The 25,566-nt window shown below is 37.0% G+C and overlaps 1 protein-coding gene across 2 annotated transcripts in view; it reads right to left on the bottom strand.

Annotated features, from left to right (window-relative positions):
* HEXO1 (beta-hexosaminidase 1) overlaps positions 1 to 25,566 on the bottom strand; it is a 408,446-nt gene that overhangs the window by 149,235 nt on the left and 233,645 nt on the right. The gene's annotated exons all lie outside the window — the stretch shown is intronic.

Below are 25,566 nucleotides of genomic sequence, written 5' to 3'. Positions count from 1 at the left end.
TTTAATCCTATATGGTTTTTTTGTTTATTGTCTTCCCTATATTCAATTTTCTGAGTAAATGAGCTGTTGTTCATTCCATTCATAACAGTGCCAATTTTCTGATCCCGGCCCTTCGCCACAAACTTTTATCAAACTTTATCTGATCTAGCCTTCAGCTACCCCCATTTTTTCAGAGTTTCTTTGAAACCTCTGGTCTTTGACCACAAATGGCCCTTGGCTACTTACAGTACACCAGTGAAGGAAAAAATCAATGTGCTGCAAATTCAAGAAATCAGTAAAATTAAATCACTAAAAGAATTCAGTGCTGCCTAATAAATTCTCATCTGAGAAGACAAGTGGAGCATCAGTGTATGGTTGTTTCTGAAGATTGAAGTTTATCCTAATTGATGTGCCCATGTGACTGGAAAAAGTTAAATTATTGGTATTAAACCTGGGGGAAAATGAATCATGACTGCTGGAAGAATCCACAGCATAGTAAAGATTGGACCTGCTATTCTTAGCACTTGTTGCCATCAAGACAACCAGCATTCAGAAGGGCAATTGGCATCAGAAATTAGTGAAACCACAATCAATTCAGATTCATGAAGCATCTGGAGCATCTGCACATCGGGAAGCCAATCCATTTGTGCTGCTGGAAAGGAAAGACAAGCTGCCAAGAAAAATTGTTGCGTTGAATTGCTCACTGCTGCCAGAATACATTGTGCAGAGTTATCATCTTGAAAGCCACCAATACCATTGTCGAGCAAACAAATTTTATAGGTTTGTCACAAGGTTATTTAGTAGTCATAATATTTTCAATATTTACGACATGGGAATCGAGATCTAGTAGAGAAGTGTGACATTGGAATCAAAAGTCAAACATTGTGACAACTGAGAAGTGGATTAAAGTTTAAATAATTAATTAATAAATTTAATTCTGATATATCGTTTGACTGATATATATATATATATATATATAGCTGCCATTGGAACCACGGCTGTCATAAGCCATATATCCAAGGGAGTCACCCAAAAAAAATTCTGTTGGTCCACTATCATCTATCTATAATTGAATCAGAAATTCAGGCTGTGGATCTATTAATGCAAGCGAACATAGACATGCAACCATCCAATGCAGTCATCAGGTTACAGTGTTACACAGCAAAGTGTTATTGTCGGTGTCATGAGGCATTGTATTCCTTAGTAAAAGCATAGTATTCAAAACGGGGACCGGTGACCAGACTGGTCCACCTATCATACTGGCTTTTGAACTTGAAAAACCAGACTGGTAGGATCTCAATGAACCGGTCTTTAAAAAAACACATGAAATAATTAGTTTTTAATAAAAAAATATTTTTAACATTTAAAACCATGATTCCAAACCAATAGAGACAAATTGTGCAAAGTTTGTTCATCTATATACCATGTAAAAGTGAATATATCAAAATGGCACCGATTGCAATACATATCAGCAACAAAATACATAATCAATGAGGCTCTAAATGGCCTCTTGAGTCCAAAAACAATGCTACAAGCTGTGGGGCCATTGGCCTACGACAAGTCTACATATCAGTGATCAACATGACCACTCCTCATCATGATCAAACTTGATCACTACCATAAATGGTATCATCAACATGAGCTGCATAAACATCATTTGGCTCAATGTCTGAGGACTTCTCAAACTCCTTTACAACATCAATAGTAGTAGTAATAGTAGCAGAAGCAAAACTAGATATCAAAACTAGAAATCACTGATCAACATGATCACTCATGAAACTCGTCACTGATTCGGCACTACTAGAAATGGGATCATCAACAAGAGCTATATAAACATCATCTAGCTCAAAGTCTTCAAACTTGGATTGCTCGACCTTATAAAATGGTAGAAATTGAAAAATTTTAACATGCCTAACCAATGATTTTGGTTTGAGTGATGGATTCATCTCCTCAACCTTATAACATGGTGGAAAAATCTTAGCATGCCTAACCAATTATTTTCCTTTGAGTGAAGGGTACAATTTTGTTAAGGCCATGGCAAAAGAGCTTAACAATCAATACCACCTATTGACCATTCCATGTCAACTACCCCATAGTTGTACATTTTTTCGCGCATCAATTTCCATCATGTCTGAGCACTCAGATGATCCACAGATTCATCATTATCAGTTTATGTACACTGGTGTTTTGTAAACTCATTCTGTGTTTTGTAATGTAAATGATGCTAGTAAGACAAATGTATGTAACAACTTAAGTAAATTTATTTTACTGATGATGATTTCTATCCAAGAAGGTTTTAGTCTCACCGGTCCATGTGTGTTTTTAAACATGGATGATCGGCAAAGTTTTTCCCTCCAGCCTCAACCCAAGTTAAGGTGGATTTTGTCGTCAGGATTTTAAATGAGTCCTAGTGGTATTTATCGAGTCTTTGTAAAAGTGATTTGAGAATAATTCTAACTATTTGGTTAGATTATTTTATTACAAGTCACTTAGTCTACTAAGTTATATTTTGTGTCGCAGAAGCGGGTAATTATTGAGGGTCTATAACGAACAAGTGTTCCCCCTTCATGGTTAAAAATGTAATATTTCATGTAAATAATATTTTAGCTTTAATGCTAAAGTATTAGAGGGTTGGAAAAATTAATAATCCCCTCATGAGTCAATTAATTAAATTTTCTGCCTAAAATAAATTAAAATGCTAAAGTCGAAAATTTAATTAATTTAGATCCTAGGAAAAATTAAATTCTCCAACATTTAAAATTTGTGGATTTTAAAGTTTTTAATTTTTGAAGGTCCTCGGCCAAGGGAATATTGAAAATTTCAAGATATTTTGGACCCTTGGGCCATAGTAATTAAGTCAAAGTCAATTTTTTGTGGCAATTAATTCAAAATAATCGTTTTTGAGTTAATTAAAAGGAAATTAAAAGTGAAATTCTAATTTCCTCAAAAAGTAACTTTATTTCAACGGTGATGATTAAAAGATCATTTGATCTTCATCAACGGTTGAGATTGCTTTGACGAGGATCAAGCCAACTAGCCGTTGGAGAATTTTTCTATAAATGAGAGGCCTCTTTCCATTATTTGGATCCGATTTTTCAATCGTGTACTTGAACTTTTTCTAGTTAATAAAACGCAAAGACTTTGGGGTTTCAGACCGTGGTGTTCCTCTTTCAGATTTACGTGATAATATTGTTCTTAATAATCTATCGTTTTTTATTTGAATTTATTGGATAATAGCCTTTGAGGATTGATCTGTGTACAGGTATCTTGCACAGACTTCTGGGTTTTTAAAATATCATTTTTATTTGATAGAAGTAGCAGGTATCTATATTTCTTGATGATTTTATGATCATTTTTTGAATCTCTATTAATCTAACAAGCAGATCTAAGTGTGCAGAAGTTATCATTCAGGATTTGGGCATTTAGAGAAGTCCTAAGCTGGACGAACTGACTCTTAGTTTATAGAATCTAAAGAGACCATTGTTTTTAATTTCTGAAGTCATTTTATAAAATATTTTACTTGTAGGGTTTTTCTTAGGCTTGTGCCTCTTTAAATTTCAAATTTATGCAAAATTTGTTTAAATCTGACTAATAGAGGGCTTTGATCTGCAGATCTGTAGAATATTACTATAGATTTGTAAATATTAAATTTCTAATTTATTGGGGTTTTGGGTATTTCATATTTTTGTATATACATGTTTTGGGGTTTGCTATCTTTTGTTTGTGCAAGAACAGACCTTAATATTGCAGGCAAACTTTGTGGACTCTGGAGACTAATCTAGGCCCCGAAGGGCATCCTCATTTTGTTTGCAAGTTAAAGAGAAAATTCAAGAAGATCGTGAACAAATTTTTAAGGCCTTGAGGTCTTGCGTTGGCCATCTCTAGCCTCCTTCTCAGCCTCCCTTGCTTCATTCTCGGCCTCCCCTCATCTCACTCTTAGCCTCCATCATTCCCCTTTAAGCCTCCCTTTCTTCACCCTCCTTCATCACTAAATATTCTCCATAAATTTGTCTAAAAATTTTAACAGTTTTTTAAACAAAATTTCCCAAAAAATTTCTGAGTTGAGAATTTTCAGTGATTCAGGCAACATATCTTCAAGTGTCTTCAAGCCCCTAAGTGTTGACTGGAGCACATGCTCTAAAATTTCCTCATTTCATTTTGAAAGCAAGGCTAATACTGGCATAGATTTGAAATTAGCTAGAGTATAGTAGCAAATTTTATTTACATCTTCTACTATTGTACATTGCAGAAACAGAAATTATCTTCAGTAACTTTTTTGCATGCTAATTGACAAATTTCTGAACATTGTTTCATTGTTGTTTAGTAATTTATTTCTGAGTTTTTTAGATCAAATACATTAGTAGATCAGAAATTTTCTGATTTGTAGTTATCAGTTTGTCATTTAAAAGTTTATGTTGTTATACATAAAAAAATGAATATTGCATGGTTATAGGACTATTGTTTTAGAATATATTGTTGGCATTAACATTTAATTTAAGAGAAGATTATTAGACTGATATTTCATTAATGTAAGCTGAGTTTAAGTACTTAGTTTTATTTCTGAAGTACATTTGTTTTCACATGTTCATTCAAAAAAGATTAACTTAGTTTCACTTATGCATCCAATGATCTTTGATTGAGTACTTCATGCAAATGGATTTCTGAATTTAAAGTGTTTAATTTCCAGCATTTTATTTTGGTGTCCTATTATATATTTCAGTAATTACTTGTGCAAATTGTACATTTTACATCACTGGTATAAGCATTTGCTTTCACGTTAAGATAATTTTTCTGAGCGTTAAGTTAAAAAACACTCTAGACATTTCAGAAATAGTTTTAGGCCCTCCTTTTGCCATCATTTCACTTTGCATTTGCATACTAAGACTAGTTCTTGCACATTAAAATTTTACTTCCAAGCATAAGCTTGGTCGATAGAAATCTTGAGGGATCAAACTTAGGACAGGCATTTAATTAAAATTAATCAATTCCCTGCATTTCACATAGCTTTAAGTTTTGCATTTGCATATAAGATATTTGAATCATTCAGCAGCAGTTTCTCATCCATTACTTGGACTTTATTTCCTTCGCAAGATAGTTGACTCCACAAGGCACTGGTATCATTTTCCTCAAATCAGATCGAATTCTTTGTCGTGCACAATCTAAACAACTATTGGTTGCTTAGTTGTGTCTCTCGAACTAGTTGGTTCCCAATTAGTTTCCATTCATTCCATTTCTATAGGGTCTACCCCTTTATTCTGCTATTAGGAGACAACTCAAATGGAGTGATTGGAATAAGTGTGACAACCCAAAATCTGAGCCATTATCGCGGTGCCTAGACATTCTGTGCGACAACGCCACCAGCATCAACAAAGTTCAACAATCAATGCCACCAACATCAAGGTACTTAAAAGGGATTCATGCTCTTGATCAAATGTCAATCTCATCCCCTCACGCATGACAAATCAAATGAAAACATTGCAAGCCCCCAAATCCTGAAGATCATTAAGTTTGTTGGATTTTGAGTGAGATTTAAAATTCTTGTTTCTCCATATGAAATCTGATGAGGTCGAAAACACTCTCAAACATCCTAATTCATTTCATGGTAATGTTAAAAATTTAAGTAAAAGGATGAAAAATAAAGAAAAATACCATCCTTTATTTTTCATTTCCTTTACTTTTAATTTCCTTTATTTTTCATCATTTTACTTTAAGAATTTAACATTACCATTTATTGCCTACATTGCTAGGGTTGAGATCTGTGAGGAAAATGAGAGGGGAGGCATGCTTTTATAGGCTTGGAGGGGTTGCTTTAAGAGGGAAACATCCCATAGTTTCCCTCAAAACTGCTCACGCATGCCCAAAACTATTGTGCATGGGTTCTACGGCTGCGCTAGTAATGAACCGACCTATTTATGACACAATTGGTCGTTTTATGGAAAAATCGGTCGGTTTCGTCATAAATCAGTTAGTTTATGACCAGTTTTATGCAAACCGTAGGCTTGCAAGAGGATGAACCAGGTTTACTAGCCGATTTCGTCACAGAGGCTAATGAACCGACCGGTTTGATAGGTTACCAGTTCGACCTCACCAGTTTTGAATACTATGATGAAATTAATCATTTGTTATCACAATGAAAAAGTCTTGCGTTCCATGATAAAACAACCATTCAACTTAGTGCACCAAAACTATAAACTATTATATTAAGGTTCCAACTCCATAATTAGTAAAAGGTTTATTCATTGTTGAGAAAAGAGTTTATTTATTGTTGAGAAAAGCATCACTTAAAGGATATCTTTCAAATTTAGAAAAGGGGTATTTTATAGTTTGCATATCCAATTTCACATATAATTTTTCACCTAGTTTGAATATATAATTTAAGAATGACAAGGGGAAATTCTTCAAGGGTTTTGCATAGGAAAATAATTCTCCCTTGAAAAAATTGCACCAAGGAGTTAATGGCACAGAAAAAGGAATTAAAAGTTGAAAACAAGTTCAATCAAAAATTACAACAGGAAAATCAAGATCTCAAAAAAGAAATCTGACAACTAATTATTGGAAAAAGAGAATGAAAACTTTCACTTGAAAGACCATAGCAAATACTATTTGTACAAATCAAGAAGTCAAAGGATAAGAGGTAGTATGTTTAGAAGTTGGAACAAGAGAATCAAGATCTTGAAAAGAAACTATTAAAAAAAAAAGGAAAAAATTTGCACTTAAGGAATCTTAATCAAAGGTTTCTTGAACAAATCAAAAGCTTAAATTATTAGACACCAAAAAACAAGACCGTAAAAATAAAGTCACAGGTCAAGAATTAATGAAGAATTTGTATGATTGAGGGATCATAATCAAAGCTTATTTACACAAATTAAGAACCTAAAGAATGATAAGAAGTTGCCACAGAATAACTTAGAGCAACTTACAAAGAAAGAAACTTCCATTAATAAGGAAACAATCACCAATCCCATTGAAATAAGGAAAACTTCAGACATAAAATTCCAAGTCATGGAGAAAGGAACCAATACAAAGTCAATCAACATCATAAAAAAGTATGCAATTCCAATTGAAGTAATGATATCATTAGAATTCGAAGCACAAATGATGGGAATTCCAAGTGTGTTCACTGATAGAAATTTAGTGATCAACAAAATGACACGAGGATATGAAGAAGACATAATACTGAAAGTGAATCAAGAAAATCCTACAAGTATGATAAGGACAAGTAATACTATAATGATGCCTTATCGACATCCTAATCACGAGTTGATACTTTAACAAATCACTCTATCGACGCGTCTAGAACACAAACAATATTAAAAATAATATTCCAAAGAATATTAAGGTCAATACGGTTACATCTCAAAATAAAAAATCATATTAGGAATCCTTCAAGCACAAGGTTGCGAAAAGGATCAAATTAGCTTGGTTAGATCCTCTTACAATTTGACAATTTTTCTTCGAAGATTGTATCATCTTATATCATCAACTACAAAAGCTTCAAAAACACAAAGAATCATTTGATGACATGCAAGCCAAAATAAGAAATGAAGTTTTTGTATTAATATGCTTTGAGGAAAAAGCATATCCAAGGGGAAAGCTTGTTATGTATATAAATAATATTGTTCATAATAAATGATAGAATTTAGGATATTAATAATTATCAAAAGGTTTATACAAAGCACATAGCCATTCATCAATGTAAATTGTCATATCACTCGTTCCTATTATTATTCATTATTTCATATTTTTTGACCTATACAGATTTTTGTTTAGTCTTCTTTTCACGGATTTTCTAAGTAAATGAATTGTTGTTCATCTCAACAAAAAAGAACAAAGTCCATTTGCTAACCAAAATCCAACATAAGCATGACATCCAAAAACCATATAAGGTAAAATATATAAAATAATGAATAAGAATATGAATGAATAATAGTGGGGGGTGTCATTTTACTAGGCAACTTTAATGTGTGTACCTGAGCTCTTTGAATCCCTCTCCATAACCACTTTGAGTGCAAGTTCTGCATTAAGGAAACAAATCTAGATTCAATGGGATTCTAGTGGTTCATTGATGATGTCATAGTGCCTATTACGAGTTATGAATCCTATGAGCTACAAATCCTAAATGGACTTCCTTGCATCCCAGATTCTTACTTCTTCACTTTCTCACTGTTGTTTTTCCATGATACTGGAGTCTAGGATAGAATCTTACAATCATTGACGCTACCAATCCAAGTATCACAACAAACTACTTTGCACAACAGAACAATATACAGCAGTAAATCAACATGTGCACAAATATAGACAAATTTTACAATTTTTACAACCCAACTTCGTTATATTAATCAAACTATTAATACAGTTGTCTAGGGCTCCCATACCAAAGGTAATGGCCCTCATACATCCACTGATACAAAGATATACAACTAGGGTTTGGTGTCAGTCACTTCGACAAGATACACTAACCATCTAGCTAATGTAGCGCGCTCTCCCAGCTTCTCTCAGTCGTACCTTGAACACACCATTCCGATCCTTTGGCTCTCGATCTATAGCAAATCCAATCTACCTCTATCAATGAACAAGCTCCATTAGGTCATTGAACTCAACTTCAACTTCTCTCTAGCTGATCGTTAGTCCTTCAACACATCGAGACTCCTATCAAGTTGTTCACAACTTCGTTTGTGAACAACTCTCAACTGCCCACTACTACTCGTCAGCTCCTTTAGGACTTCTTGCCCAACTAGTTGCTCCTTAGTCCTTCAAGCACACAACTTCTTAGGGACTTTCCTCCCACTAGCGTTTTCATGTGCTACCCGATGAAGACACACTTAGGGCACAAAGGGTTGCCACCTATCGTTGCAAGACGTCCTTCTCCCACAATGAACTTGGGCTAGTGTGATCTACTCCTTGACCTCCTTTATTTGTCCTTCAAGAATCAGTCCTGAGCTCATCAACTTCTACCTCTCCTAGCAAACCATTTGTCATTCAATGACCTGCACTTAGGGCTTAGAGCAAGCCACTGCATCCCTCCCAAAATTGTTCTTTTGGCTGCTCCAAATACTGTACTAAACTAGGACACCAATCCTACACCTTTCCTCCTTGTAGACGTCTACTTATGCTATCCAAAACTGTTAAAATTGGCAACTAGGGCCAAATTCCACCTTGGGACAACTCATTTGATGGAGATGATGATTGCATTAAATTAATATTTCCAAGAGGACCAAAATTGATATAAATATCATCCAATTTGGACAAGTGAAAGTGCATTTTTAAATTTATGCCCACACATGCAAACTATTCAGGTCAGCGATATCAACATGTAGATGAAACCCAATGGACGTGACTCTTCACCCACAACGAATTGTGTAAATACAGGTGACCTCTCACCTCATTTGGCATCTGCATCAGTCACACAGTCTCTCCTTCTCTCATTGGTTCATACAACATTGGGCATTCTCTCTCTCCCATGTGTGGCACAAGTAGCATGAAATTACAAGACAAAATTGCAAGGCCGAAAATCTCAAAAATATCTGTAGTTTCACTAGTGTTGACTTCGACTTTTTGGGCATCATTTGACTTCGATTTTCTACATATATTTCCATCTCAGCAGGCCGCATTCTTGGGCACAAAAACCCGAGGTAAAAAGAGGACATTGACCTGTGTTGACCGCAGTCCTATTTGATCGCAAGTTGACCAAGTTTGACCACAATTATGTGATAGTTTTGCGCTGAATTTTACCACTGCTAGAAGTCGAGTTCGACTGCCTTTGACCAAGCTTCAAAGGAAGAGTTTGACTGTTACGTTGACCATCTATGATTTTTAGTTAGTGTTGAAGTTTTTCTTTTGGCTGCTCCAAATACTGTACTAAACTAGGACACCAATCCTACACTTTTCCTCCTTGTAGACGTCTACTTATGCTATCCAAAACTGTTAAAATTGGCAACTAAAGCCAAATTCCACCTTGGGACAACTCATTTGATGGAGATGATGATTGCATTAAATTAATCTTTCCGAGAGGACCAAAATTGATATAAAGATCATCCAATTTGGACAAGTGAAAGTGCATTTTTAAATTTATGCCCACACATGTGCAAATTGTTCAGGTCGGTGACATCAACATGTAGATGAAGCCCAATGGATGTGACTCTTCACCCACAACGAATTGTGTAAATACAGGTGACCACTCACCTCATTTGGCATCTTCATCAGTCACGCAGTCTCTCCTTCTCTCATTGGTTCATACAACATTGGGCACTCTCTCTCTCCCACGTGTGGCACAAGTAGCACGAAATTACAAGACAAAATTGCAGGGCCGAAAATCTCAGAAATATCTGTAGTTTCACTAGTGATGACTTTGACTTTTTGGGCATCATTTGACTTCGATTTTCTATGTATATTTCCATCTCAGCAGGCCGCATTCTTGGGCACAAAAACCGAGGAAAAGGAGGACATTGACCTATGTTGACCGCAGTCCTATTTGATCGCAGGTTGACCAAGTTTGACCGCAAATTCTGTGATTGTTTTGCGCTGAATTTTACCACTGCTGGACGTCGAGTTCCACTGCTTTTGACCAAGCTTCAAAGGAAGAGTTTGACTATTACATTGACCATCTGTGATTTTTAGTTAGGGTTGAAGTTTGACTGCAGATTTTCACAGGGTTGTTTTGACTTGAATTTGGCAAGTCAATTTTGACTATTGTACTCTCTCTCTCTATTTAACATTTTGATATAATAATAAGAAGAATTGATCAAAGGGTTTTCCCCACATTGGGGTTTTTTCCCTGACATCTGCCAAATCTAATTTCCTCTTGTCTTGGCTTGTCTTCTACATTTTGTTTCATGTTCTATCTATTTTTACTGTCAATGTGATTAATGGTTAATGTGATTACTACTGGAAATCTAAATTCGAAATTGTCATTGGGTTGTTGAAGGAACATTGAAGTAATTGCGCTAAGCATAGAACATACCATTGTTAACTAAAATTAACATGGTTTCAAAGCCCAAGTGAAGACAAAGCCCAAGCAAGAAAGAGAAAAGCAATCACTAAGAAAGAGTTGTTGGACAAGAATATTAGTCTAGCTTCAATGGCGACTACATCATACTTCAAATCCGAGGATATGCTCAAGGACAAATCAGACTATCATGCATGGAAGATGACTTTGGATTTGACTTTGGAAGATAATGATGCTATTGACTATGTCCACAAAAAGTGGTGGGGCCTCCTTCAAATGCACCTGCTACTGCAAAGACAAAGTATAAGAAAGGTGAGGTCAAAGCTAAAAGAATTATCATTGATTCCAATCAAAAGCATTTGGTTGCCTATATTTCTAGTTTGGAAACATCTAAAGAGATGTATGATAAGTTGATTGGGATGTTCAAAGCAAACAATACAAATCAAATCCTCTTTCTCAAAAACAAGTTGAAGGACATCAAGATGGATAGAGGGTAGTCTATCCAATCTTACTTCATGAGGATTACAAAAATCAAGAATGATTTTCTATGTATTGGAGAAGTTGTCGCTAATAGGGAGCTCACTCTCATCACTCTTGGAGGTCTCACAAGAGCATGGGATGTGTTTAACACCACCATTCTTAACAATGATAGGTTTCCTAGTTTCGATGACTTATTGGATAGATGCACTCAAGAAGAGACGAGGATGATGGATAGAGACAAGCCTTCAAATGGAAACAAACCCACTGCTTTCTCCGCTCATGCAAAGAGGAAGAACAATGTTGGTCCCAAAAGACAAGGTCAAGGGTTTAAGCAGGGATTCAAAGAAGGAAGAAAAGGAAAGTGCTAAAATTGCAACAAGTTTGGCCACTATGCTAGAGAGTGTCCTCACAAGAAGGATACTTCACAGGATGATGACAACATCAACAACCACAACAATTTCATAGGCAATGTAAATCAAAGGAACAACAGGTTCAACAATAAAGGAAAGAGAAATGCTCCCGTTGCTCAATTTGGTAATGGTCGACCTCCCAAAAGATCGAGAAACTCTAGGTATGAGGAAAGTAGTGTTGTCGAAAAACAGAGGGAATTTTATCTTATTTCCGCCCTCACCATTGCCTCTTCTCCAGATGCTTTGGATCATTGGTTCATTGATAGTGGTGCCTCAAGGCACTTCACTCGGTACAAGGAGGCCCTCAAATCTGATTGAAAAGAAGACTAATTTGGAGATCATACTTGGAAACAATGCCACTTACCCTGTGAAAGGGATAGGAACTGTCACTCTTCACTTAAATCAAGGTCAAACCCTTCATCTACAAGAAGTATTGTATGTACCCGATTTGAAAAAGAACTTGGTGTCTATTTTTGTGATGGAAGATAAAGACTTCAAGGTAGCATTCATTGATGGAAAGGTACGTATTTCGAAAGGAAACCCGAAAGATCCAGTTACACTTGGATTTAGGATTGAAGGGCTCTATCAAGTTGGAGGAAGTCCTTTGGGAGCTTTGAATTGTGATACTTCTCTTCAATCTGAATTATGGCATGGAAGATTTGCCCAAATTCATTACAAAGCCTTACCCGGGTAAGGAAGATGGTCACAGGTATGCCCAAGTTCAACATAAATCATGAAGGTGTTTGTCAGGGTTGTGCTGCTGGAAATCTTACAAGGGGACCATTGTTCTCAAGTGAAAGTCAAACTACTGACATTCTTCAATTGTTACATTCTGATCTATCTGGTATGTTGTCCATAACATCACTAGGAATATACTTATACTATGCAATTTTTGTGGATGACTTCTCTTACAAAACGTGGATCTATTTCTTGAAGAAGAAGGACGAAGTCTTCAAATGGTTCCATTCTTTCAAAGCTTTGGTTGAAAATCAAATAGGGAAGAAGATCAAAATATTGAAGACCGATAATGGAACCGAATATGAATCAAATGAATTCAATGACTATTGTAGTTTTCCTAAGTTCAGACTTAGGAAACATTAAAAAAATTGTTTAATAATCTAATTCATTCACTTCTAGGTGGAATTTCTAGAAACGATTTCTTCGAGTTGGATATTGAAGGAAATTAATAAAAACTAAAAACTGAAATTATGAAAAAGAGACATAAACAACAAAAACAGAGACATGGCGGAAAAGGCTTCTCAAGCCTTAATGTATTGTATTAACAAAGAATGATAATGATACATTTAAAAACATCAAGATTATGTCTCAAGATAGTGCGTCTATCTTGGACACACAATCACTTTAGTTGAGTAAATATCTCAACCACACACCAATCTAGGAGCCTAACTAGTTGGAGAGAATCTCTCAACCAACCAGACCTAAACAAACTCCCAAGTTTGAGGAACTAACTCATTCTAGAATTAAAGACAAGTAGAAATTAATCCAAGATTTATAATTTTAATTATTTTGGACTTTTGATTGTTTTATGTGAGAGTGAGGCTAACATTCCCCACCTCAATCATAAGTCCAAAATAAGAACCTGGTACCATCTCCAAGTCTTCATGTTGAAATTGTTGAGTTGATCCTCAATGAAGAAATGCCTAAAAAAGGGCCAAAACTAGATGTCGAAAACTCCAATGCGAAGACAACAAATGAAGTGAATCAGCTATAGTGTGATACAACTCTAAAAATGCTTTACAAATCAATCAAATGCCAAGCTATAATGCAAAAGGATCCATCTATCCTTTACTTGGTCTAATGACCATCCAAGTGAACAAAAGAATGTCCACAAATGCTCCCAATCAACATCCCAATCACTTTCCCACTGGAAAATTTTAATGCCCATTGACAAAATTTGTCATTGTCGAAAACTTTCAGTATGACATCCATCAATTCCCCCCTTTGTTAGCTGAAAGCAGAAACCATAATCATCTGAATTTGTGTTTGAACTCCCCCCATTCAAATGTAGGAGAGTTTCACCAGTGTACTCCCCACATGAGAGTTTCACCATTGTACTCCCCATTTGACTGTTGGCTGCGATATCTGAGATTGAATTTTGCCGTAAAACTTATACAATCATTTGACTGTAGATGACCACTCCCAAGGATCAATCCATACATAATTGATCTTCAATCTGGGTAGTTGATTTTGTTTGCAACATTTCTCTGATGATTGATTCTTCTTGCCACAATGGTGACAACAATGGAGGTCAAAACAATGATCTTCCATATGGCCTGTTCTTTGACAATGTTGGCATTTGGGCTTTTCTTCAACTTTCTCATGGCTTTCTGATGTTACTTGATCAAGAAATGCTCCACTGATAAACTTGATTGGTTTTGAATAATCTGGGATATGCAAGTTGTTGTCATCTTTGTCATATCCTAAACCACGCCGATTTTTGTTACATTGGATGTCCTCCCATGGTTTGATGATTGGCATGGAATGAGAAAGTTGAACTTGATCATGGACAACTTCTACACTTGAAATTGCATGATTGACTGGCTTGGAATCATCATCTTCTGCATTGGAATTTGTATTGTTGAAAGGCTTTGAAACACAACCCTTCTGCTACAGCTCATCACGTTGTAGTTGTGATTCAAGTTGGAGAAATTCAACGGTTTCATGTGCATAATGTAAATCCTTTTTGATATCAGCAAGAGCCGCTTTGTTGATTTTCACCATGTCCTCAGCAGTGGATAGGATCAAATTGTTAAGAAACTTTAACAATTGAATGCTCTAGTCCATTTGAACTCGCTCACTTGAACTCACGCTCGCTTGCTTTTAAGACTTGTTTGACTTTCACGCTCGCTTGAACTTTTGAACTCACTTCCTTGATTTTAAGACTTGTTTGACTTTCACGCTTGCTTGCTTTTAACACTTGCTTGATTTTTCGAACTCGCTCGCTTGATCTAGAGTTGTGCTTTGTTTTGCTTCGCTCACTTGATTTGACAAGTTTAGGGTGTCGGCTACCACCAAAAATGCACCCAAGTTAAATGATTTTACAATGACAAGTTCAAATGATTTCTCTTGAAAGAACTCAACCTCCTATAATTCAAGGCTTGGGTGTCGGGTTCAACCAGGAATGCACCCGATACAACTCAAATTAACTTACAAAAATGAAGATTTGCAAGTTACAATACAATTCAATTTCAATTGGATTTAACCCTTACAAAAATTGGTTGCAAGTGCATTGTTCAAAAATTGATGTTGAATTGATGCAAATGTTGTTGATGTAGTTGATTGTTGATGTAGATTGGCCTTGTAATGCTAATGATTGCTTGAGTTTGTTCTTTGAAACTTCTTAATTGTGGGTGCTTGAACATATGTGCTTTTCTTGTTTTGTCCTTACTTGTAGATACTTGATGCTTAAACTCCTTGAGTGTATTGTTGCATGATAAAAATTGCAATTATAGTGTGAAAACTAGACACAAAAAACCATAAGCCTCCAAACATAAAATCACCATCACATGCTAGTAAAGAGTATCTAAAATCCCCTTATTCAGATTCTGGGCAGATCTAGGATAATTGATTTGTGGTAGCATCGGATGTGCTCTAGCTAATGAAAATTGGTGGAGTGGCTAAAGCACATGACATCTCCAAGACCCAGAAATGGTTTGGAGAAATTCCACTCGATTAGAGAGATATTAAAATAATTAATATTTTTAATGGGGTTCCATAGTCTAAAGTTAGGAAAATTAAAATATTAATGGGTATTAATATAAAATTGGGTGAGAATGATCTAAATGACATGGATCAAGCCAAATCTAATCTTAGTCGTTGATTAGAGACTTAATCTCGATCATTGAAGACTCAACAGGAAAAGTATAAGACGAGGCTTAAGGGTCAGTTGGAGACACACCAAGATTGATCAGTGAGTTTGATTTTTGGAGCAGGGCTTGCTGAGAAAATTCGAACAAGTGATCTGTTGCAGCGAGGGGCAATGAGTACAAAGCAGAGAGGCAGGGATAGTGCAAGAGGGTCAACGCAGAGACCAAAGAGGCTGACGCAGAGGCAGTAGAAGCTACGTAGAGACAGCTGGGGACTGCGCAGAGGCTGAAGGGCCTGTGTGGGTGACACAGATGGCCAGAGAGCTAACGCAAAGAGGCAAAAGGCTAACACAGAGAGTTCTAGAGCTACGCTAAGGCTACCAGGGCTGACGCAGAGCCTTGGAGAAGCGTCGGAAGGATTTTTGTGAGGCAAACTCGCTGAATATTTGTCTCCGAGAAGAGGTATTACTGCCGCGTAAAAATATCTGTTGGGTGAGCCAGTTTGGCACCCTAGTTGTACTCATGAAATTTGCACAATAATAAAACCCTCAGAATTGTTGCACCGATTTTCCCAAGCTGGGTTTTTCTGAGGACGATTGTCCAAAAATAACAGTGTCCCTTGTGTGTTTGTTCTAGTGTCTCAGTTGATAATTTATATGAGTTAACACTGCATCTATGTTTATTTTCCGTATTCATATTCAACGGTGTTGTTTGTGCAATCAAATTCAAGTTTGCATGCTAACATAGTCTTTTCCCCCTCTGGGCTAACTAAGATGCAACCTGCTCCTGCTCCATCATTGGATTTAGATCCATCAAAAAATAATTTCCAAAATAAAGATCTAACTACAGGTTTATCTACAAAATTTACACATTTAGAAGTGTCCGTTTGGGAATAATTTTCGACTTGAGATACAACAGAGTTTTCTAAGAAAGGTGAAGTGTGAGCATTGAAATTCCCTAGAAATGATTCTACAGAATAGTTTTCGATGATATTGTTGCTATACGCAACTGGTTCATTTTCTCCTTCTAGTTCTGTTACTATGTACTTTTGATGTTTCTCGTGATCAACCCTTATTTGATTTGGCTTGCCATTATAGGGAAGCCACATGTGAGACCAGTCAGTTGCAAAATAACCATGAAGTTTTTCTGACCAGTCTCTACTAAGGATTAAGCCATAGAACTCAGGAATATCAGCTACAAGTATGTCAATGACTTGGCAAACTTTAGGGTTTGATGAAAGTTTAATGGTTACTTGGTTAAGTTCCCCAACAACTTCGACTTGAGATCGATCTAACTGTACTATTCGTACAATAGATTTCTGAGGCTGAACATTCAACTTTGCACAAACTGTTCTAGGTAAGATGTTAGATGAAGCTCCAAAATCAACTAAACAGTTGTGTAAGTTCTTATTAAAGACTTCAAAAGTAAGGAGAAATGGCGGAGTGTGGGATTTGGATCTTCCCCCTATTAGAGCGATGTCGGTTGGATCAATCTTGTTCAAAGAGGTGCTAGGGGGCCTTCCCATTTCTTGGGCAGCTTGTGAGATCATGGCGGCAGGAAGCGGCACAGTAGGTACTGCTTTGAGTTCTTTAAGAAGCAGCTTCTGTTGATGCTTCAATTTACTAAGCTCATGAAAGGTGATGTTTGCCCTAGTTTTCTTCATATCATCAATAATATTATATTCCATTTCATCAGAAACTATCAAAGTTTTAGATGAAGGTGAAGAATCCAATTGAGTAGGCGTAGTTTGAGTGGATTTTGGTGCAGATTTCTTACCTGTTGCTTTGTCCTTGGGAGGTGGCATTGAAGCCTTCTGCTTTGAATTTGTTTGTGACAATTCAACAAGGTTTTGCCTTCTGCTTTGAATTTGTTTGTGACAATTCAACAAGGTTTTTACTTCGGGTAGCGACAAGTAATGCTTCTTGAGTTTCTTCATTGGGAAGGATAAAATCCCACATTCCTTGTAATTCTGCCACTTCTTCATCGTCTGTTTGTTCTTCGTTTGTTGAAACTTCATCCTCCTCTCCATTTGATTCGGAATTTGATATAGCATTTGGAGGTTTAGGATCAGCAGGGGAATTCCTTTTAAATGGTCTAAAAGGTTTCTTAGAGGAAGTCTCTGCTACCTGTTTTTTAATATCAACCATTTCGTTAGACATGGTCTTGAGGACTTTCTGTAACCCTTCAAGATCAAAAGGATCTTTTGGTGGTTTCTTCTTAGAGTCGTCCCTAAAGGTTACTTTCTTAGATTTTCGTTCTTCTAATGCATTTTTCTTTTCCACAACTAGAATGTGTTTTTCCACAGCTATTGCCTCTTTCATATTTTCGGCTAAAGTTGGTTTGGCAGCTCTATCAATGAAGATAGTTGTGTTTGACAGTAAAGCAGAAATATACCACTCATTTTGGACCTCATCGCTGGGCTTAGACGTCGTTGGTATCTTATTCAATAATTTATTGAAGAGAGAGTTGAAGTCCTTAATGGGTTCTTTCGGTTCGGCTTTTAAATTGGAGAGATCATTGATTAGGGTAGTTGTAGATCTATCATCTCCAAATTTAGTTAAAAATTGCTCTTGGAAAGGATCCCAACTATTAATAAAACATGATGGTAACGAAAAGTACCATGATCCTGCTGCTCCCTGTAAAGTATATGGGAATAATCTTACAACTGTGTCTTCTTCCACTACTTCATTCAAGTTAATGGACAACATGAAATTGTTTATATGTTCCTCAGCTAATAGGCCATTATCAGGATTGAATTTGGGCAACCATTTCTCTAGATGCGCTGGCAATTGATGTAAAGGTCCAGCCATCCTAACAGCCCCTGGGTTTGTCCATGGCCTTGGAGGATTCTGTGCCATTGCTGGTATGTGAGTAGGGGAGGGTGTAGCAGTGGTTGAAGGTGATTGGGTAGAGGAAGATGTAGCTCCTGTACCTGTGTGAATCACGATCTGGAGTGGCGAGGCGGATGATTGATCTTGTGATGGTATAGACGGAATGAATGAAGATGATGAAAGAACCTCGCTGTGAGATTCGGATGGTGTTTTCTTAGCTTTCTTACGGCTTGGCAAAGGAAATTCAAATAAAGGGATTCCGAGCTTTTCACTCTGTGCTCTAGTTAACCGTTGAGATGGGGTAAACTGAGAGGTAACACTATCTTGGGATAACTCAGATTCTTCTTGAGATAGCAAAATCCCCTGTAATTTATGAATCAAAGATTGAACTTCAGGGGCTTTGGTGGAAGAAGAATGATTTGGCTTTTTTGGGATTTCAGCAACGGGTTGTGTAATTTTTTGTGCAACTTCTCGCTTAGGATCAGGGGATTTGGAAGGCTTTCGAGAAGTTGGAGGTGATGGTGAGGGAGTTTTACTCTTAGAATGGCCTATTGATTTGGATTTACTTGCCATTCACATTCAGGCCCTCCTTCTAGCGCCAAAATGTTGAAGCCTCGAAAATCGTTGCTTCAACATGGAGAAAACCACCTAGTCCGGACCTTGGCTGGCGGCTCCTTTTCCATTTGGAATAGTGGCTCCGACTAGGGATAATGGGACCAGTTTCCCAATCTATTTAATGATTGTGCTAATGGAGTGATATGTGATGTTTTGGAGTAATGTTTAAGCTAGAAGTAATCTAATCTAAACTAATAATCACATGCATTTTATCCTAATTTAAACGCTATCTAATTATAACTATGCCTAAGAGTAAATTGATGTATGTGATCTACAATAATGTCTGAAAGCAATTGATACTAAAGATCATTCAATTAAGATGAGAAATGAATTCGTTTTAGCAATAATCGTTTCGTATAAAAAGTTGGTTGAAATGATTGTGAAAGATATATCACATAAGGAATTATTCATGTATTCAGCATAAAATATAGATCATCATCATACAGAAGTGCAATAATGGCAATCAAGATTCGAACTTTCATACATGAATAACTTGAAAAGAAATCATTGCTTGATACATAAGTAAAAAGAATTACGAGATAAAAGTACCATTTATAATACGGCCTACTCATGTGCTTCAGCAATATTGATCTACTTTCAGTCCATTCAACACCATCTAAGAGTACAAAAGTGCAATTTCAATAGAAGATGCTAAATCAGATAAAAATATATCATGTTCCATTAATTTTACCAGAACTTCCTCAAAGGGACAGAAGTGCATGTTTCGAAGATTGTTTTTGATAGAATTTCTAGACCCCTCTCTAAATGCATGAGAGGGGTTTAAATAATTAAACTATAAACTAAAAATAGATTATTACAAAAATAGTTGAGGAGGTTTAAACGACCTTCCTCAAATTATGAAAAATAAAATCAAAATAGAAATGAACATGGTGACTAGCTATCCTGCATTTGATCCTTCAGATCGCAAATGTCCATCATGGGCTTGAGCTGTGTTGGTTGGTTGACTTCAACTTTCAACTGTCCAGTGAATACGACGTCAGTCAGTGCTTCCGCCATTTTCTCCGTAGAAGTGGTTAGGCATCGTAGTGTTATCCACTGGCTGTGAGGTTTAACCAAATGTCGCCAATATGCCTCCCAGTTTAACCTGGTCGTTTGCCTTATTGCTTCTGCTTTTTCTTCTGTTGCCTATTTCCACTGTAGTTCAAGTTGTTTCGCATTAGGAAGAAAACCTGGAATGGATTCTGCCACAAGGTTGGCGCTATGTAAATTTTCATTGACATTTTCTATGACACTGTTTGTTGTTGCTGCCACGTCTGTTGTTGCCTTTTCTGCCTCTTTAAGCTGAGAATCCCAATTCGCAAATAAGATTTCTTTATGCGACTCTTCTAGTTTAGGCAAGTCGGCTTTTCTCCCATCTTCTGTATTCTGCCAGGTGATGAAGTCAGAGACCTTTTTAAAGATTTCATCATATTCAAGTCTCATTTCCATGACTTGACTTGTCAATTTGTCACTTGTTTCACAATAAGAGTTCCATTGCGAAATCTTCTGGCATAATAGTTCTTTTTGGTGCATCAGCTGGGAGTTAAGGCCGAGCGCTTCAGTAATAAACTGATCAATTTTTGGATCATCTTTGTGTAGATCAGTTATTCCCTGTATTTGTGCTTCCTTCTCTGCTAAGCTGGTTTGATGTTTTATTTGCATCTACTCAAACTCATGTTGTAGCTTAAATAACTGTATCTCTACCTGTGGTGAGATTTTGCTTGCTGTAATTGTTGTTCAAGCGACAAAATTTTATCTTGTTCTTACTTAAGCAACATATGGACCTCTCTTGCTTTGTCGATGGTCATTGTAATGTAGGCACCTACAAACTGTGAGAGTCTAGTAAGATTGGCGAACGGGTCGACGGGTGAGTCTTTCCAAAGAACATCCATCAGTTCATTATCAGGGGTAATAGCAGTTGTAGAGTCCAACTTCCTTTTCTTCCTTTGTCTTTTAACAACGGCCTTATGTTGTGGGCTATAAAACACATCTAGAGGGGGAATCTCCTCTATTCTCAAAACAATTTCAGAGTGGGGTGGGGTAACAGGAATGCGTTCTACCTCTTGAGTATTTACAGTCTCCTCTGTTGTAATTCCTACATTGTTTTCTATTGTGGAGTTTGCAGCTCTGGCGTTTGTTCCTCTGTGTTGAGCCTTTTATTAAAATTGTCCCATTCTTCCTCTAAATCAATTACTAGGGGTTTTATTGGCTGTGTGGAGGCGACATGGATTTCAGCCTATTTGTTGGCTGAAGTTTCTTCAGCTATCTTCTGTGTAGATTGGGTTGTATCCTTTACCGACTCCCTGCTTCTGCTTTTCCCATTTTGTGATGACTTCTCTGATTCCCTGGTAGATTTCTCGTGGGATTCTACTCCAGAATCAGTTTTAGAATTTTCTTTGGAGTCACCTTCTATACTTACAATAGGAGTATGATCCCTTATTGGTTCAATCAATAATTGGTCCAATGGGACCTTTGATAGCCTCGCTTCTCTATAGCTGTAAAAGTTTTCAAGATCTTCACGGTCAAAAAGTAATTGTGCCATATGCTTCACCTCTGTGAAGGTGTTTTTCTGCAAAAATATGTCATCAAAGGCATCTTCCTCATTACTGAATACTTTTATTTTCACCATAGTGGTAAAATCTTTGACAGTGTCGAACGGGTCATATTGCCTTCCAGGGAATTTAGGTAATTGCAAAGATAACATATTCTCTGCTTCTTTAAATGCATGCCCTAGGTTGTGTAATGCAAATGCTCCACACTGTAAAGGGAATGTAGGCCAGATGGCCTTTTTTGATTCCTTTAATGTCTTGCTCATCCCTCCCTCACTAGTTGTTTGATAGGCTATCTCTCTAGCCATCAATTTGTCTGGAACATAGTATGGGAGGACATGGGGGGAGGTGATGCTGCCAAATACCCTGATATACGTAAATGTCTCCTCCCCAAACCATCTAGCCACTGGGAGGATATCTACTTCAACTTCTTGGGAAAACCTGGGGGCATCTCGGTTATAAATCCACTTGTGAATAGGGAGCATAACTCCATGACAAATCTTGAAAAAATGTGGTTGAAAGTTGGATTCCCACATGTCTTTATGGTATATGTGAATGGGAAGTGGATTTTGAACAGTCCACTTCCATCCCATGACAAGGAATTTCGAACCGAAACAAATTGCATCCATTACATAGGCGCTCATAAAAAATGGAGGGTAAACCCTCGAAGCAACACTTATTTTCCTTCTATACTCGATTATTGTTCTTGCTAAATTGTTAGACAAAATTTGTGCCCAATTCATTACAGTTGCGTTAACGGCTGCATCTATTAATGGCAACCACTCTAGGGAGAATTTAGTACTATCGAGTTTGCCAAATAGTCTACATAGCACGTCCACTGCAAAACTACGAGGGGAACAAATAGACGAAGTAGTGTACATACCATTTTTGTCTTTCTTGATTTTGTCCTCATTATTTGACCAGGTCCGGGTGCAGTCTGTTGGGTCGTTGTTCTCTTTGGCAAACTTCTCGATGAATTGCCTATTGTAGATGACTTGAGGCTCTGGTAGGTGGTACATAAGCCGTAGGTTGTCTGGGGTAAAAGATCCCATAACTTCTTGTCTTGAATTCTTTGTCTGAAATGTCGGCTTCATCAATAACCCATTTAACAATGTCGGTATAAGGGATTATCTTCGAGGGCGTGGCTATGCAGTGCAAAAATGAGCATGCTGTCTCAAACATGGAAGCATCTGAAGAATCACGTCCGTCAACTGTAATCTTCTTTTCCAGAATCCTTGGTTGCTCTTCCTCCAATATATTATGCATGGCCTCCCATGTAGAGGTTCCTCCTGCTCTGTTGTGTGTAGTATCCGTAAACAGAGGAGTCATTTCTAACTTCTCAAAGACGACTTCCTTGCCTTTCTTCACCATTGCTTTCAACGATTTGCTCTGTGGATTTTCCCTGAAAGTGAAGAACAACAGCGATCTGATACACAGATGATAATCAACGTAAAACGAAATAATGCAGATAACTTGTAAAAGTGATAAAAGGAGTTTTATTTGAAGGCAAGTAAGAAGATATCATATCACGCTAAATGGATTTTCACACATAAATGCAGTTATCTCTTACTAAATGCCCACTAATGCTTCGTTATCCCTTAGCTTTAATGCTCATAAATGTCTGCATCGTAAATCGGGAAGAAAGCTTCTAGGGTGGTGAGCCTTTGAATTGCAATAATGGCGATTTTGCGATTTGCAAAGCAATATCGCAGATCGCAATATCACATTATTCCTTTTCGCTTTTCTTACCTTCTCTTGTGTTTCTGCAAGATGCGAGATGCGAGCCGCTCATTTATCATTTCAAAACGTAGCTACTTGTCAGGTTTTTCTATGTAAAAGACCCTTTTTAATGAGTGGCGGACCTAAACATTTGTTTGTGATACATTTAAGGAGTGGGTCCAGGTCTTGATCACGTTTCACAATATCGGGTGATGGTAAGTTTGCGGTGTTCCTTTGAATGCTCGAAATGCGATGCGATAAAGGTTATAACGCCATCGCAATTTCACATCTCGCATGTTTTGAGATAACCTTTTTAAGGCGGGTCCTTTATAAATGGCGATATGCGATGCGAGACTCAGCTTTTGAAGAAAAATCTTAAGGACTTAGTTTATGTCAAAAATATGATAGTTTCGAGCATAGAGTCCTCTTTCAATCGTTTTTTACTTGATTTGGAGGGTTAGAAAGGTCTTTTGATGATGCTTAATCATGTTGTATGTGGGAAGGTAAGCATTTAGTAGTTCTTTTGAAAAGAGGGGGTTTGATTGATATCTTGCTTTATTCCAAAAATAAAAGAAATGCCTAAATGCTAAGTTTGTTTTTAGGATGGATTTTTTAAAGGGTCCCCATTTATTAACATAATATTAACTACTACCATTAATAAATGGGGGGTTGTTGAATAGCACAATAGCTTCTAAGCTCTCTAAATGCTCAGTCACGCTCTGATACCATGTGAAAATTCCAATATGCAATACTATTGCAGCAACTGGTATTATTTCTCCTAACTGATAAATTAATTATTCAGTTTATTGCTACAGCAACATCGAAATAAACACACTACACTCCTCACAAATAAAACTGTGGAAAATAAATAGCGCTAGAATTGAGAAAATACTAGCACACACACACATGAAAATTAACACTGATACTTTTAGACAAATGTCCCCGGAAAAACCCAATGTCGGAAAAGCGGTGCAGTAGATGAGGGTTTTATTTTATTATGCAGCAATGAAAATCTAAGTACATCTATGGATGCCTAACTGGCAATCCAAATAGCAAGAATATTTGGGCAAAATTATTGAAGGGAATTACCCTTCCTCCACAAGCAATCCTGACACATCCTGCCTTCAGAAAATTCAGCCTCCTGAAGCTTCTGTGTTAGCCTCTACACAGTCTCTTTGACGTCAAGTCTCCAAGCAGTCTTTGATGAAGTAGTTCTTCCTACCTCTGCTAAGGAAATCGTCTCTCCAGCCCTCTAGAACTTTGCCCGGCCTCTGGATTTGAGAACGAATTTCTCTCAAGCAAATCAAACTACCAATCTGAAGCAACTACGTAGTCCTCTACGCTGCCTCACTGGGAATAACTCAGCTCTCTTGCCGTTACCTTTCCGGATCTAGAAACCTTCCTCCGAACTCACTGTCCTTGTCCCTCACTCACTGCTTCAATCTCTGGCTCTCTAGTAGCTGACTGTTGCTACTCTGGAAATCGATCTGCCAAGAAAATCGAATTTCTAGTGATCTCAAGTGTATTCTCCAAGTGCCCATTTACTTCCTCTTATAATCCGCTATTGGTGAACCAATGACCAAGATTAAAACTTAATCAATGGCTAGGATCATCTTGGAATCGATCTGCGTGAGTTTCTAGATGATTCCCACCTTGACTTAATTAATACTGATTAATTAACCAGTTTTCCTAATTTTAAACTTAGGAAACATTAAAAAATTGATTAATAATCTAATTAAGTCACTTCTAGGTGGAATTTCCATAAACGATTTTCGGGTCTTGGCTAGAACACATCCGATGCTACAAAAACTAACACTAATGCATGATGTTGAAGACCCGATGGATCCCATTCATCCACCTCCTCGCAATCCCTCTACCTCAAGGAAAAGAATTTTGTGGCTCAAAGACACTCTCAAAGATGTTGAAAGACATATTGCTCCAAGAGGAACATTTTGTGAAAGTAAGAAGTCAAACAGGTATCAAGGGTACTTAGTTGCTATGAGTACTATTTTTCAATCCGAGCCATGTACGTTCGAAGAAGCTGTGAAACACCAAGTATGAAAAGATGCGATGAATGAGGAGCACGAATCAATCATGAAGGAATGATGTATGGGATGTCATTCCTAGACCCAAGGACAAGTTTGTGGTCACTTCTAAATGGCTTTACAAAATCAAACATAGAGCTTATGGGAGTGTTGAAAAATACAAGCC

This window comes from Pinus tabuliformis, chromosome 4_2 (genome assembly GCF_031772625.1).
Source record: "Pinus tabuliformis cultivar Carrire ecotype Pingquan chromosome 4_2, CPIR1, whole genome shotgun sequence".
In the NCBI taxonomy this organism is placed as follows: Eukaryota; Viridiplantae; Streptophyta; class Pinopsida; order Pinales; family Pinaceae; genus Pinus; species Pinus tabuliformis.
The sequence above is the reverse complement of the archived record's forward strand: the minus strand, read 5'-3'. Positions and strand labels throughout refer to the sequence as shown.